The sequence below is a fragment of the Furipterus horrens genome, unplaced genomic scaffold, assembly GCF_987537825.1.
Source record: "Furipterus horrens unplaced genomic scaffold, mFurHor1.1.pri manual_scaffold_10, whole genome shotgun sequence".
In the NCBI taxonomy this organism is placed as follows: domain Eukaryota; kingdom Metazoa; phylum Chordata; class Mammalia; order Chiroptera; family Furipteridae; genus Furipterus; species Furipterus horrens.
Window position 1 is genome coordinate 41,097,774 of NW_028327180.1, and position 14,231 is coordinate 41,112,004.

The 14,231-nt window shown below is 43.8% G+C and overlaps 1 pseudogene; it reads left to right on the forward strand.

Moving 5' to 3' along the window:
* The first annotated feature begins 271 nt into the window (after positions 1-271).
* On the forward strand, positions 272-13,616 carry LOC149999758 (adenylate kinase isoenzyme 1-like; annotated as a pseudogene).
* Positions 13,617-14,231: the final 615 nt, after the last annotated feature.

Sequence of the window (14,231 nt, forward strand, 5' to 3'; positions counted from 1 at the left end):
CGGACTCTGGGAGTCTTGGGCATGCACCGCCCCACTGCGGAAGCGAGTCAAAGGAGTCCGCGTCACCATAGCAACCGAGGCCTCATCTGCGCCGAGCAGCCGCGACTCCAGCAGAATCTCTTTGGAGTTCATTTCTTCTCTCTGCCCCGAGGGGTCCCCATCATCTTGCTAAAGGATTGGGCCAGGGGTCCTTGTGATGTTGCACCGAGCCGGAAGGGTTCAGGACCTGAGCGGGGAAGGGGCGCGAACCACCCCACAGGCCGCTGGCAGAATGCACCTGTGCAAGTCCAAGCTGCTGCAAATGGGCACGGCCCTGAGGCCCCAGAAGAAGGGTAACATCGCAGGGGTGGCAGGCTTACTGTGATGAAGGGAAGGAGGCTGTGAAGAGCAGGAGGGAGATACAGGTACACTACCTCACTTGACCTGGTAGGTGTGCACACGCTCCTTGCGCACACCGTAGCAGTGAGCATGCTCACAGATCAGCCATTCATTTATCCACTTGAGCGCCTGCTGTGCTGGTTCAGGGTGCTCCACGAGGGCTGTTAAACCAGCTCCCTGTCTTCTTGAAGATTACAATGTAGATGAGGAGATGGTCTCAGAAAATTCAGGAGATGTCACAGGAAAAGCACAGCTGGCTCTGAGGGCTCAGGGAAGAGCGGAGGTTTAAACTGGGCTCTGCAGGATGCATAGGACTTGGCTAAGCAAAGGCAGAGGGAAGCAATATACCAAAATTGCACCATAAACTACAACACCCCATAGATGTGTCCAGTAGCTGTCGATATTAATTTACGCCTCACTACTATATGTCAGGAACTATAAGCTACTAGCAATGCAAGTACAAGTGAGACAAATAATCTTTGTCCTCGTGGAGTACAGTGGCTGGGAGGCAATAAATAAATAAATAAATAGAATAAAGTAAACAGGCAAAGTCATCACTGATCATGGCCATTGCTGCAGAGGAATTGGGTTCCCACACAGGGAATAATGATGGGTGATGTGTGACCTGAAGGTACTGAGGCAGGGATTTCCCTGATGGAGGGAACAGCAGTGGAGGGAATGAGCTTGGCAAGTTCAAGAGACAGAAAGAAGACCAGGAGGCTGCTGGGACTGGACCAGAGTGAAGGAAGGGGAAGGTGGTATGGATGAGTCTGTGGGATGGGCAAATCCCTGCCCCTATCTGAGCTTCACTTTCCTCAACTGTAAAATGGGATGATAGTTATTGTGATGCTTCAAAGAGATGCTGCTTGCTAGGGACCTAGTCGGCTCAGGTTAACATCCTCTTCCACAGAACCCACAGAAGCACTAACGAATGCCATGCCTGGATACACCACTGACCCTAGGTATGTACCCCCAGGTGCCATCCTAGGGCAGAAGTAGATATGCCAGCAGACCTGTGTATGGTGTCACCCCAAGGATATTCACTGAACTGTACAATCGCATTGGTGCCATTGACCTACAGACACCAATTCCTCTCCCTCCTTCTTCCCTGGGCACCGCAGACATCCTCAAGTCCCCCTGATCATCTTCGTGATGGGCAGCCCAGGCTGTGGCAAAGGGACGTGTGCAAGAACATGGCGACTTAAGTATGGATTCTGCCACATGGGCCTGGGCTAGCTGCTGCAGCAGGTGCCCAATGCAGCACCCAGTGGGGACAGAAGATCCATGACATCATGCTGCAGGGGCTCCTGTTGAGAGTTCATGGGTGCAGAGGCAAAGGGAAGAAGGAGATACATTGGGACAAACTTCCCGGATAGGCCCTGTGGGAGCTGATGAGCCCAGAAGGCTGTGGGTCGCCTCCTGTCCACTGTTTTATTGCCCCGAGTCTCTGAGAAACAGGAGAGTGGTTGGACCCACAGCAAGAGTCTGTGATGAGGGTTAGATGACATTCTTATGAAATGCTTGGAGGAGTTCCTGGCTCTTAAGGGTTCAATACAATTAGCTAGTATTTATTATTCCTTTTGTGAGCCTGGTCACATATATTATTGTCCCCTTCTCTGTACCTGTTTCCTCACCTGCAAAATGAAGGTCACCACAGTATCTACCTATAAGGTGGTAGTGATGAGTAAATGAAACCCAGCCAGTCTGGCACATGGTGAATATTCACCCAGTAGACAGTCTCTGTGCCCACTCCTCAAAAGTGCTTCTGGAGACCTCCCGGATTCAGAGCAGACTCAAAATCTTGGGTATTTGGTGGGGTAGCTGTTCCCCAAGTTCACCTGTGGTCCAGACTGAGGAAGAGAACTTGCCAAGGTGACCACATGGGTGAAGGCCTCTGGACACTGATCTACCCACCCCTTTTCTTCCCAGGGTGACATCCTAGCTATGATCAATGACAACATACTGTCCTGCCCGGAGAGCCAGGGCTTCCTCATCAATAGTTTCCCCCAGGGAGCTGAAGCAAGCCAAGGAGTCTGAACACACTATGAATGACTCAAATGTGTGTGAGGGTGTGAGGCATAATACCATTCTCCCCCTGCCCCCCAACACACCTTGGATGGAAATCTGAAGGGGTAAGACTCGGAGGAGAGGCGATGACGAGAGGGAAATGGAGTTTTGTATTATCAAGGGACAGTCAGGTTGTTAGAAGCATCTAGAACCTGGGTGAATAGCTAAAGAGCTCTATGAGGGCAGAGACAATGTCATTCTAATATCTCCCTGCACAGTCCTGCCACTGAATAGCAGGGGTGTTAGCAGGATCTCTGGACTATAAAGATGGAATACAATTCTTCATCCATTTATTCCACCATCTCTATTCACCCATTCATTCATCTATTTGTTTACCAAATAGTCCTTGAGAACAGGCTCTGTCCTGGGGAGTCCATGTGACAGACTCAGTCCCTGCTCTTAAAATGCCAATAGCCAGAGCAATAAGTGACGAAACAAAATTTCCAGTAGTGGTAAGTGCAGTGAGGAACAGAAGACATAATGATGTCCTGGGGGGATGCTATTTCAGTTTGGGTGGACCAGGTGGCCCCCATGAAGAAAGGACATTGGAGGCTTGAGTGATGATGGAGGAGCTAGCTGGTACTGGGAAAGTGGAGTGAATTTCTTCAAGTTATTTTTACACTTTATGAAAAGGCCCATCCAGGCACCTGAACATCAAGGACTGGAGCATTTGAAAACAGCGGAGCAGGAAAAGAGAAACTGAGGCACTGGGCCAATAGCTGCCTCAGAGTAGGCTCCCAGTCACAAATGCCAAATGAATGGACTCCACCATTGGCCAGTAAGTCTTGGAACAGATGCTACAGACTCCAAGACTTTGGGCCTCATTTGATCCAATGATGTCTTCAGTTTGGACTCTAGAGCTTTTGGCCATTTTTAAATTGGTGTCCCACTTTCAAAAATCAGGAGATGCCACATCAAAACTCCCAGCTTCTCTTGAAAAATTGCCTGACTTGGCCAACATGGGGCATGTCCCAATGGTAACAGCAATGTGAACTGATCCTGAGCTTTTTTTTTTTTCAAGTTTATTTTATTATGTTGTTACAGTAGTCCCAATTTTTTTTTCACTTTGCTCCCCTCTGCCCAGTACCCCTTTCCCTCCAGCAATCCCACCCCCCCCCCACTTAGTTCATGTCCATGGGTTGTGCATATAAGTTCTTTGGCCTCACCCTTTCCTATATTATTCTTAACTTCCCCGTCTATTTTGTACCAACCAATTATGTTTCTTAATCGCTGCACCATTTCCCCATTTTTCTCCCTTTCCCCTCCCAGCTGATAACCCTACAAATGATCCCTATACCTATGATTCTGTTCCCATTCTGGTTTGCTTAGTTGGATTTTGTTTTTATTTTTTAGATTCCATTGTTGATAGTTGTGAGATTGTTGTCATTTTAATGTTCATAATTTTGACCTTTTTTTTCAGTAAGTCCCTCTGACATTTCATATAATAATGGCTTGGTGATGATGAACTTTTTTAGTTTTGCCTTGTTTGGGGAGCACTTCATCTGCTTTTCCATCCTAACTGACAGCTTAGCTGGCTAGAGTAATCTTGGTTGTAGGTCCTTGCTTTTCATCACATTGAATACTTCTTTCCAGTCCCTTCCGGCCTGCAAAGTTTCTTTCAAGAAATCAGCTGTTAGTCTTACAGGCATCCCTTTATAGATAACTCTCTGCTTTTCTCTTGCTGCTTTTAAGATTTTCTCTATCTTGAAACTTCAGCATTTTAATTATGATGTGCTTGGTGTGGTCCTCCTTGGGTTTAGCTTGTTTCGGACTCTCTGTGCTTCCTGGACTTGTATGTCTGTTTCCTATGCCAAATTTGGGAAGTTTTCCTTCATTATTTTTTTATTTAAGCTTTCAATTTCTTGCTCTTTCTCTTCTCCTTCTGGCACCCCTATGATTTGGACGTTGGCACGTTTAAAGTTGTCCCAGAGGTTCCTAAGCATCTCCTCTTTTCAATTCTTGTTTCCTCATTCTGTACTGGTTGACTGTTTATTTCTTCCTTATGTTCCATATCATTGATTTGAACCCCAGTTTCATTCCCTTCACCACTGGTTTTGTGTGGATTTTCCTCATTTCATTTAGCATAGCCTTCACTTCTTCCCTTATGCATTTGCCATGCTTAAGCATATCTGTCAAGACTGTGAACATCTTTATCACCAGTGTTTTGAACTCTGCATCTGTTACATTGGCTATCTCCTCATCGCTTAGTTCTCCCACTGGAACCTTGATCTCTTCCCTCTTTTGGGCCATACCTCTCTCTCTCATCTTGACATGCTCCTGTGTTTGTTAGCCTCTGTCTCTTAGATAGAGCTGTCGTACCTGTTACAGTGTAAGGGGCGGAGCCTTAGGTATTAGTATGGGTGACCCGTTTCACCACATTGTGGCGCTGTATGTGGGGGAGGGGGTCTGAGAGGGAACAATGCTGCTTGCTCAGTACTCACCCCTTTTCCAGACACTTCTTCCCCTTCTGTATGGGACTAGAGCCTCTCTAGCTGTTGCCCTGGCCATCGTTCCTAGAGTGGGTGGGTCTGCAGACATTCTAGGACCATGGGGGCCTTTTAAACAAGTGGACTTTGCTGAGAGACTTCCTTTGCCCCAACCCCCACTGGTTTGCACAGTCAGGACCAATGAGGCTTTACTTTCCCCGGTGCTGGACTGTGAGCTGTGCAGTCTGGTCTGGTGCTGGGAGCACTCCCCAGGTGTCCCCCCCTACTTTTCAAAATGTGTGACTGTGCTTTTCACTGGCCTGCCACTGCCGCTGCTGCTGCCACTACCACCACACCGACTCTTCTCTGCCTTGGCTTTGCCCTTCCTACCTGTCTGGATGAGTATGTCTTCTTCGTTTCTTTGTTTGTTGGACTTCCATGCAGCTTGATTTTCTGGAACTTCTGGTTGTCTCTAGTTTTGAGGTAGTTGTATTCCTTCTTAGTTGTGGAGGGAGATGCAGCGTGTCTATCTAATCCTCCATCTTGGCCAGAAAGAAGTTGATCCTGAGCTTTTTACTGAGCCCAGCACATGAACGTTTCTCACAGTGTTAGCATCCCGCTTTTTCAGGGAGATTGATGTTTTTTGTTTTTTTTTTGCCCAGGGTCACACAATTTAGGTAGTGGAGACAGGACAGGATTCAGAGTCTGGCCTGGCCCTTGGTGGGCATTGTATGTCAAACGAATACACAGAAATCCCCCAGGATGTACCCTGCTCAGGGTGGTGAGGCAGACCAGACAAGCCACATGTAGCTCTGATTATTGTAAGCAGGTTGGACCAAAACAAATGCCTAGAATTAGGAGGCCCATTTATCTGGTTCAATATTTCTCCCAAAGTTGTCACCTCCACTGAGGAATAAAAGATGATTTTAGGGGGTTCATGGAAGAACATTGAAAAATAATCATGTATTTAAAAAAAGTCCTATTAATTATAGCCTTATAGGACATTGCCAAGATGGCAGAAAGTTTTTGCTGTATCTTACCCCCAAGGGTGACATCTTACTCGACCTTCATTTAGTATCAAAACCAGACTATTAGCATTGTTACGTATTTGTTTTATAGTTACCTCCAAGGCAAGTGACATTCACGTCCCATTTACTTAAGTGATATCATTACCTTTAAAATAATTAAATAGAAAAAGGAAGATGATAGAATTCAAAGTCTAAAATAACAGTGCTGGCGGTGAAAGTCAATGAATGATTACCCGCAAAGCCTCGGGGGAGCTTGGGAGCGCAGGATAGCTTGAAGGCACCCACTACCAGAAGAGAGAAGAGCTGTGGCTTATGTGTGTACTATGCTCCCTTGAGTGGAAAAGCCAGCAAGGACATCTTTGATATTTTTGTGATACCAGATTTCAAACAGAATTGAAACAGTCTAAGGACTCCACATACCCAGATCAAACAATTATGGAGGTTTGGCCACACTTGCTTTATCTGTGCCAAAATGTTTTGTTGTGACTGCTGACTATATGCTTTGAAGCACATCCCAGATCCCGTATGGTCACTTCCTCACACAACCGCTACCATAATGATTGACATTAATTCCTTGAGACCATCTGATGCCCAGTTCTTATTTGTATATGTCCCCAGAATCTGAAAAATGTCGCTTTGATTCCTAGCTGGTTAGATTTAGGAGTAAAACCAAGTCCATGCCTTGCTAGGTCTTTCCTAATCCAAGGCAGTCTGTTCTCCCTGCTTGCTGCCCTTGACCCACTGAAAATCTGGGGCAGTTACTTGTATATTTCACATTTGGGATTTGTCCCTCTGCTTCCTTCCTTTGAGCACTGCTTACCTTGTCTCCTTTTAGCCCTTGTCTGCCCTGTACACTGAAAGCTAACTACAAGTGTACTTAGATTTAGGGTCAATTATGTTTTGCATTTTTTTTTAATCCATAAATCTTCCAGTATATATTTTATTTTTATTTTTAATATTTTATTTATTTATTTTCAGAGGGAGAGGAAGGGAGGGAGAATGAGAGGGAAAGAAACGTCGATGTGAGAAACATCAATTGGCTGCCTCTCGCACACCCCCAACCAGGGACCTGGCCTGCAACCCAGGCATGTGCCCTGACTGGGAATCGAACCAGTGACCTTTTGGTTCACAGGTGGGCACTCAATCCACTGAGCCACACCAGCCAGGGCAGTATATATTTCTAAATGATGACTTTTACAAAATTGTAGCACTTCTATGATCACCCATTGTCATCAGATAACCAATTAATATTCACATTTCCATGAAGATCTCAAAACCTTTTTTTTTCACATCTCGTTCTAATCAGTAGTTAAGTAAGGTTGACCCACTGCAATTGGCTGCTATGTCTCTGATAAACCTCTTCATCTATAGGTGATCTTTCCACCTATGTTGCTTTTGTTTCTCTGCAGTTTTATTTATTGAAGAAGCCAGGTCTCTGGTTCTCCTTATTTTGCATAGTGTGGATTTTGCTGATTGCAAAATTACTTTTCTCTACTATTTTCTTCTCTCCTTGATATCTCCTATAAGTTGGTAGCATGTCTAGAGTCTGGTTCAGGACTAAGATTGTTTTTTTCAAGTGCACTTCATAGGCATTGATATGAACAAGTGGATGCCGGTATGCTTAGCTGTCTCTTTGCCATAGCTGGTTTGTTGTTTAAAGTCCCTGAATGTTTACCAAAACCCAGAAGGACTTGGGAAAGTCAGGAAAAACAGAATATTGTGTTTGCAGAGTTCTTTCTCTTTCTTTACTTTCTCTCTCTCTCTCTCACCCCCTCTCCCTCTCTTCCTTCCTTCCTTCTTTCTTTTAGAACAATAAACACCTTTATTACATGAGCTAATTTAGGAAGGAGGAAGGTTTATTTTCCTTTCTGGGCCTTGGTTTTCATCAGCTGGAACTCCAGTTCCTTGCCCTCTAGCACATGGCCATCTGCGGGGCCACATTGGCCTGGTTTTGGAACCATACATGCAAAAAGCGTGCCTGCTGGGACTGCTCCTCTAGAAGATGGCTGACTGTCAAATTCTTTTTCCTTTCCTCATATTTCTTCTGAATTTTATTTGATCGTTTTTTGTTTAAAAATCTCTTCCTCCTCAGGAGCCAGCTTGGCCCTCTTCTTATGGCCCAGGAGCAGTGCATAGCAGGGCTCATACCACTGTCAGTCCAGTGTGCTGGCAATCAGCACCATGCAGTTCTTTACCAGGGTCATAGTGCAGACCTTTTCTTTGTTGGAGGTGTTGTAAACAACATCAATAATCCTTGTTTTGCACATAAAACACTTGGAACCCCAGGAGATGTTGCCCATGTCCAGCCTCAAGGCATCCTTTTTGTTGGCTCCCTGCACACAGATGTGTATATGTGGTGGGGGCCAATCTTAGCACTGGCAGCAGGGCATCCCAGCTCCTATTTTTTCCCTTCTGTGCTGGGGATTTATCTTGTCCCAGCCTTGTGGCACCTATGTCAGTTATTCCGAGAGATGCCCATGGCTCAGTGCTGGAAAGGGCCAGAGTTCTGTCCAATTCGGACACTGCAGGGCTGTGATACTCTGTTCCTCAATGGTCTGCTTCCTCCTCTGCTTGCTGGTACATGAATCAGTGTGAGTTTGGTGTAGAGTGCTGTGATTATTTTCATGAGGCTCCTTCATGCCAATTTGCCACACTTAGTAAGAGGTCTGTCTGAACCTGAATTGTGCCCCTCCAATCCATATGTTGAGGTCCTAGTTCCCACGATCTCAGAATGTGACTGTATTTGGAGATAGGTTTTTAAGTTAAAAGAAGTCATTTAGGTGGTCGCTAATCCAATCTGCCTGGTGCCTTTAAGAGATCAGGACACGGAGGGAAGACCATGAGGACACAGAGAAAAGAGGGCCATCTACAGGCCAAGGGGAGAGGTTTCAGATGAAACTGACCCTGCAGACACCTTGATTTTGGACTTCTAACCTCCAGAACTGTGAGAAAATAGAATTGCTGTGTCTGAGTCACCCAGTCTGTGATATTTTGTTGTGGTAGCCCTAAACAATCTACGGGGTCAGAGAGTGACTTCCGTAAAATGCCCATCATGGTTTTATAACTTTCTTTTCTGGTCATTTTTTTCTACATTGATTAGCTGGAATTCTTTCCTAAAGAAGAAATTTCCATCTGCAATGAGGACTATTTGATTAGTCTGAAATATAGTTCCTATCAAACAAGTGGCATAAATGCTTCCTTTCCCTTTAATGGCCAATTTTCAGACCAAGGTGTTGGCTGGTGTCCTAGTTCCTGCCAATGGTGACAATGAGTTTCATTATTTCATTTTCCTTTGCTTTGTTCTCTCATTGTTTTGAACTCATGAGTCTTCACATATTTAATGTATGTCAATCAACTGCAGTCTCTTCTTGTGGTTGGTGCTCAAGTTGTCACATCTTTGGCCTGGAGGAGCCCTTTCACACTGTCACGTGTGTCCTTTTTGACAAAAGGACAAAAGTTATTTTTAAAATTGCTTTCTGACACAAGACTTACCACTCCCATCTCTCACGTTTCCTGCTCAGTGCTGGAATGGGCCACTTCTCCAAGAAGCACTTTTCTAGTGGTACCCAATCTACTTGCCAGAGGTGTTCATTGCTGCTGGGATGTCATTGTTTCCAGGATTTTCCAGTGGACAGAACATTTTGAAAGGAAAAAAAAATTTCTTACTGTTATTTCCAGCTCACACTTAACATCACAGCGTTTTTACTTTTCTCTTTTCCCTAAAAATTTTGGTTCCTAATACTATGAACATACTCATTTGCATAATCCCAGGAGATGCAAAATAGTTTCCAAATAACATATTAACAACTAAAAATAAAACTACCAAAGCCCTGGCCAGGTAGCTCAGTTGGTTGAAGTGTCATCCAGATATGTCAAGGTTGCAGGTTCAATCCCTGGTTAGAACACATGCAAAAATCAACCAGTGGATGTGTAAATAAGTGGAACAAACTGATGGTGTTTCTCTATCCTTCTGTCTCTTTCTCCCTTCATCTCTCTCTAAAATCAATAAATTAAAAAAATTAAATACAAAAAAGAATAAAACTACCAAAGGAAGATTCTTTTATTTGCAGCTCTGGTTTTCCTACTATCTTACTATGGATGTACTAGAAAATACTGGGTTGCTTGGAAAAATTATTTTCTGTGTAGTTATGGCATGGCATTGACACACAGTTGGGTACATTTCAGTTTGGTTTTTGATATTTAAGGTTTGCTTTTTAGAATTTTAAATTATTTAATGATTTCAAAGTCAGAACATCATAAAAAGTTATATCCAGAGAGAGCTCATGACCATTCATTCCTGTCCACCACTCACCCCACATTGTGCTCTTTCCCCACTAACAACCACTTTCATTCGTTTTTGGTTTATTCTTCTGATGTAACCTTTTGCAAATATAAAGGTGTGTGTGTGTGTGTGTGTGTGTGTGTGTGTGTGTGTGTCCCTCCTCACACAAAAACTAGCATTGTATAAATGCTGGTCTTTATTTTACTTTTAAAATAAAAAAATTGATTTTAGAGAGAAAGACATCAATTTGTTTTTCCAATTATTTACACATTCACTGGTTGATTCCTATATGTGCCAACTGGGGATTAATGCCTTAACCTTGATGTATCAGGATGATACTCTAACCAACTGAACTATCCGACCAGGGTTAGTCTTTTTTTTATTTTTTAAACTACAATATACTCCAAAAATCTTGTATCAGCATCAAGAGGTCTTCCATGTTCCTTTTTACAACTAGTATTCCATTGTGTAAGTGACATTGTTCATTCAGCTGATCTCCCATTGGCACTAAGTTGTTGGACAACTTAATGATAGACAATAAGTGGTCTGTAGTCTTCTGCCACTACGATTTTGGTGTCGCTTGGTATTTTTGCTAGTACCTCCAGGGTAGGCTCTTAGGAGTGGTGGTGTGGTTTAAAAGGAAATGCATAGGTTATTTTGCTGCTTATCACCTCATTCTTCATTCTGCATTGCCACCAGTTGTAGATAATAGTGCCAATTTTCTCACAGACAACAACAGAGAATGCTGCCAAAATTTTGGATGTTTGTCAACCTACTTAGGTGTGAAATGGTATTTTGATGTAGTTTTAAATGGGCGGTACACTATGAGTGAGGTTGAGCATCTTTTCCAAAGTTTAAGTTTCACATCTTCTGTGCACTTTTATCAATTGCTTTTCTTCCCTAACGGATTGTTGGTCTTCTTGATTTCCAGGAACTCTTTATATATCAGGGTTATTAAATCTTTGTGATATGTTTGCAAATACTCCTCCTCTGCTAGTTTGTCAATTATCTTTTGAGTTGGCTTTTACCATGCAAAATTCATCTTAAATTTTTGTCAGATTTATCAATATTTTGTGTCTTTTTGGATTTTGAGACACAGTTGTTTTTTCCCAATACTAGGGTTGTAAGGGAATCCTTCTATGGTTTATTTAGTACTCGTGTGATCTTATTTCTTACATTTATATATCTGATCCATTTGGAACTTATCCTAGTTTTTGGAATGAGGCGAAGATTCAATTTGATCTTTTTCCAAATTGTGATCCAGTTGTCCCATCATTTAATTATAAGTCTGTCCTTCCTCCACTGATTTCAGATGCCAGTTAAGCCATATACCAACTTTCCATATCCACTCGGGGCTATTTCTGAACTTTTAAATTCTGTACCATGGAGGGGTTGGTATGTCCTTTGTGCACTGCTGTTTTCATGATGGCAGCTATTACTAGCTTTTAACATCAGCTAGACTTGAATGCTCACCTCCCTCCCTAGGTTCTTCTGGTCATTCTTGTTTTGGATATGAATGTTAGAAACAACCCAACTTGACTAAAAATATCTTATCACATTTGAATGACATTACAATTATAAACTAACTTAGTAACTCTTAGTTCCTTTTATAATAGTCTTCCTATCCAGAACAATTTTATCTTTTTTTTTTTTTTTTTTAGATTTTATTTATTTTTAGAGAGAGGGGCAGGGAGCGAAACAAACATCAATGTGTGGTTGCCTCTTGCACACCCCCAATCAGTGGTGTGGGCAGTAGTGAGCTGCGGACTCTCGTACCTTCCCCTGTGAGTGTATGTGCAAGAGGAAGGAAAGTGACGATTGCTTAAATATCTTAAAAGGAATATTTAAATCTAAATTCCCATCAACAAGGACTAGTTAATTATTAAACATCCATACAGAATACTACATAGTGATTAAAAAGAATGAGAAATCTCCTTATGTGTCAATATGGAATCATCTCTAGTTACATGGAGTGAATAAAAGTCAAGGGCAAATTAGTTTTTACCCTTTATATATTTGAAAAAAAAAAAAAAGAGGGAAATGAATATCAGAACTGGATTTGCTTGCACATTTTATGCCCAAAAGAGCTACAGGAGATACAACAAACAGAACATTTGGTTGCCTCCAGGAAGGGTAAAACTGGGTGGTTAGGGAGAGTGAAGAACGCCTCATTTTTTCCTGTTTGTGTTGTTTGGCTTATGAGCTCTACCAATGTCCTACTTGACCAAAAAAAAAAAAAAAAAAAAACACACACACAACAAAAACTTCAAACTATAAAAAGGAACCAGGGAACCCCATTATTCTTTACTGACCTGCACAGGGGCCCACCAAAGCCAGCCTCTTCTTCACTCAGCACCTTTTCTGGGGCCTAGGTGAGCCAGGTCCCCAACATCATCATGGCTTGATTGCTTCTTGGAGACAACAGTCCAGAGAGAGTAGGCCCAGGGCCAGGTGGAGCACCAGGCGGCTGACAACAACTCAGCTGTCCGCTTGGAGATGCACTGCAACCCTGTGTGAGCCCATCTTGACCTTCTACCAGAACCTCCTGCTAATTGTAGGTACTATAGGCTTGTCACTCACTTGCCTGGCCTCCAGAGGGCAGATACAGTTTAAACAGCACAGGAGTCATGCTGTGGCCATCTCTCCAGGCCTCAGTCCATTTGCGTACACTGGGGAATTCCATTTCCTCCATTAAGCAGAACAAGTGCAGACTACAGCCTCCCAGCTATGACGTTCAAGGTCTAAACAGAATGATTGGCTTCAAAACTGCAAAATTAAATACATTTTAGAACATACCTACAAAACATGAGATTATGACAACTGGTCTACAGCTCAACTCAATGTCATATATTCTCAAGGTGTAGAGAGAATTCTCAAAGCAACCCACGCAATTCCTATACTTTTCATTGTGATGAAGATGGAAACCTGGGTGATGTTCCCATCACTGATGGTAGGAACATGACATTAGGCTAAAGGGAGAGACAGCAATGCCGGCAGAACTAGCTGTGACCAAAGATGGGATGGGAGGTGGTGGGTGATTCCCCACATCTCCTTCACTCTGGCCAGTTTGAAGGGACAGCATCTCTGTACAGCTTGTGTGGCTGAGTGGTCAACCATAACATGAAATCTCATCTTACCCCAGCCTTCCTGACCCTCATCCTTCTTTAGTATGGCTACAGGGCTGTACCTCCTGATTATTTTCACTGGCAATTAAGAGAAACCTGCAAACTTGTTTCCCCTTGTCATTGGGGTGGAGGGCAATAACACAGTTGTGACTAAGAACTGACTCCTCTAGATCTTAACAGAAGCAGCTCCAGAAAACATTTTGTTAAGTGCTGCTCTGTCATCAAAAGCTTGCAGCTAGACAACCAGGGGCTGACTCTTCCTCTGCCCCAGAACTGGCAGAGGGCTCAGAAGAGGGAGCAGTGCCTGTGAGGTATGGTGTCGGTGAGGGGAGCCTAGAGTTCTAGCTAAGCTGTGTCCCCAGACAACAGTATCCCCCTTCCTGGCCCACTGTGCCATGTGGGCTTCCTGGGGATCATCATTGAACATTCCCACAGGGACAGCTTCCTAACGAATGTGGAAGTTCATAGGGCTGTGAACTGGTGCACCTAGAGGCAGCAGCACTGTTACTGTCTCCTGCTTGGTGCTGCCATTTAAGTCTCTGGACCCAGGCATCCAGATTCTGGATTGTGAAACCTGATTTTCAAGTGTTAGTATTCCGTAAATCCAAATGAACAGTCCTGCTACACAGTATGCTTCAAGATGACTGTCCCTACACTGGACAGTTCAAGTAGCCCCTTAGTTCACTCTCCCATCTCCTCATCCTTGGAAGGCTACGGCCTGACAGCAAGCACTTAACTGGTGCCATTTCCTTGGACAGGATAGGTTCCCAACTCAGGGCTCTAACAAGAGCATGTAGCAAGGCCAGGATGACTCCCGTGAGGCAGGGCCATGGGTTTGCTGTGGTGGTAGGAAGCGTCCATGGGAACACATGTCCCTGGGGATCATCCTGGGTGCTTTGCTCCCTAAGTTCCCAGAAGGAAGAAC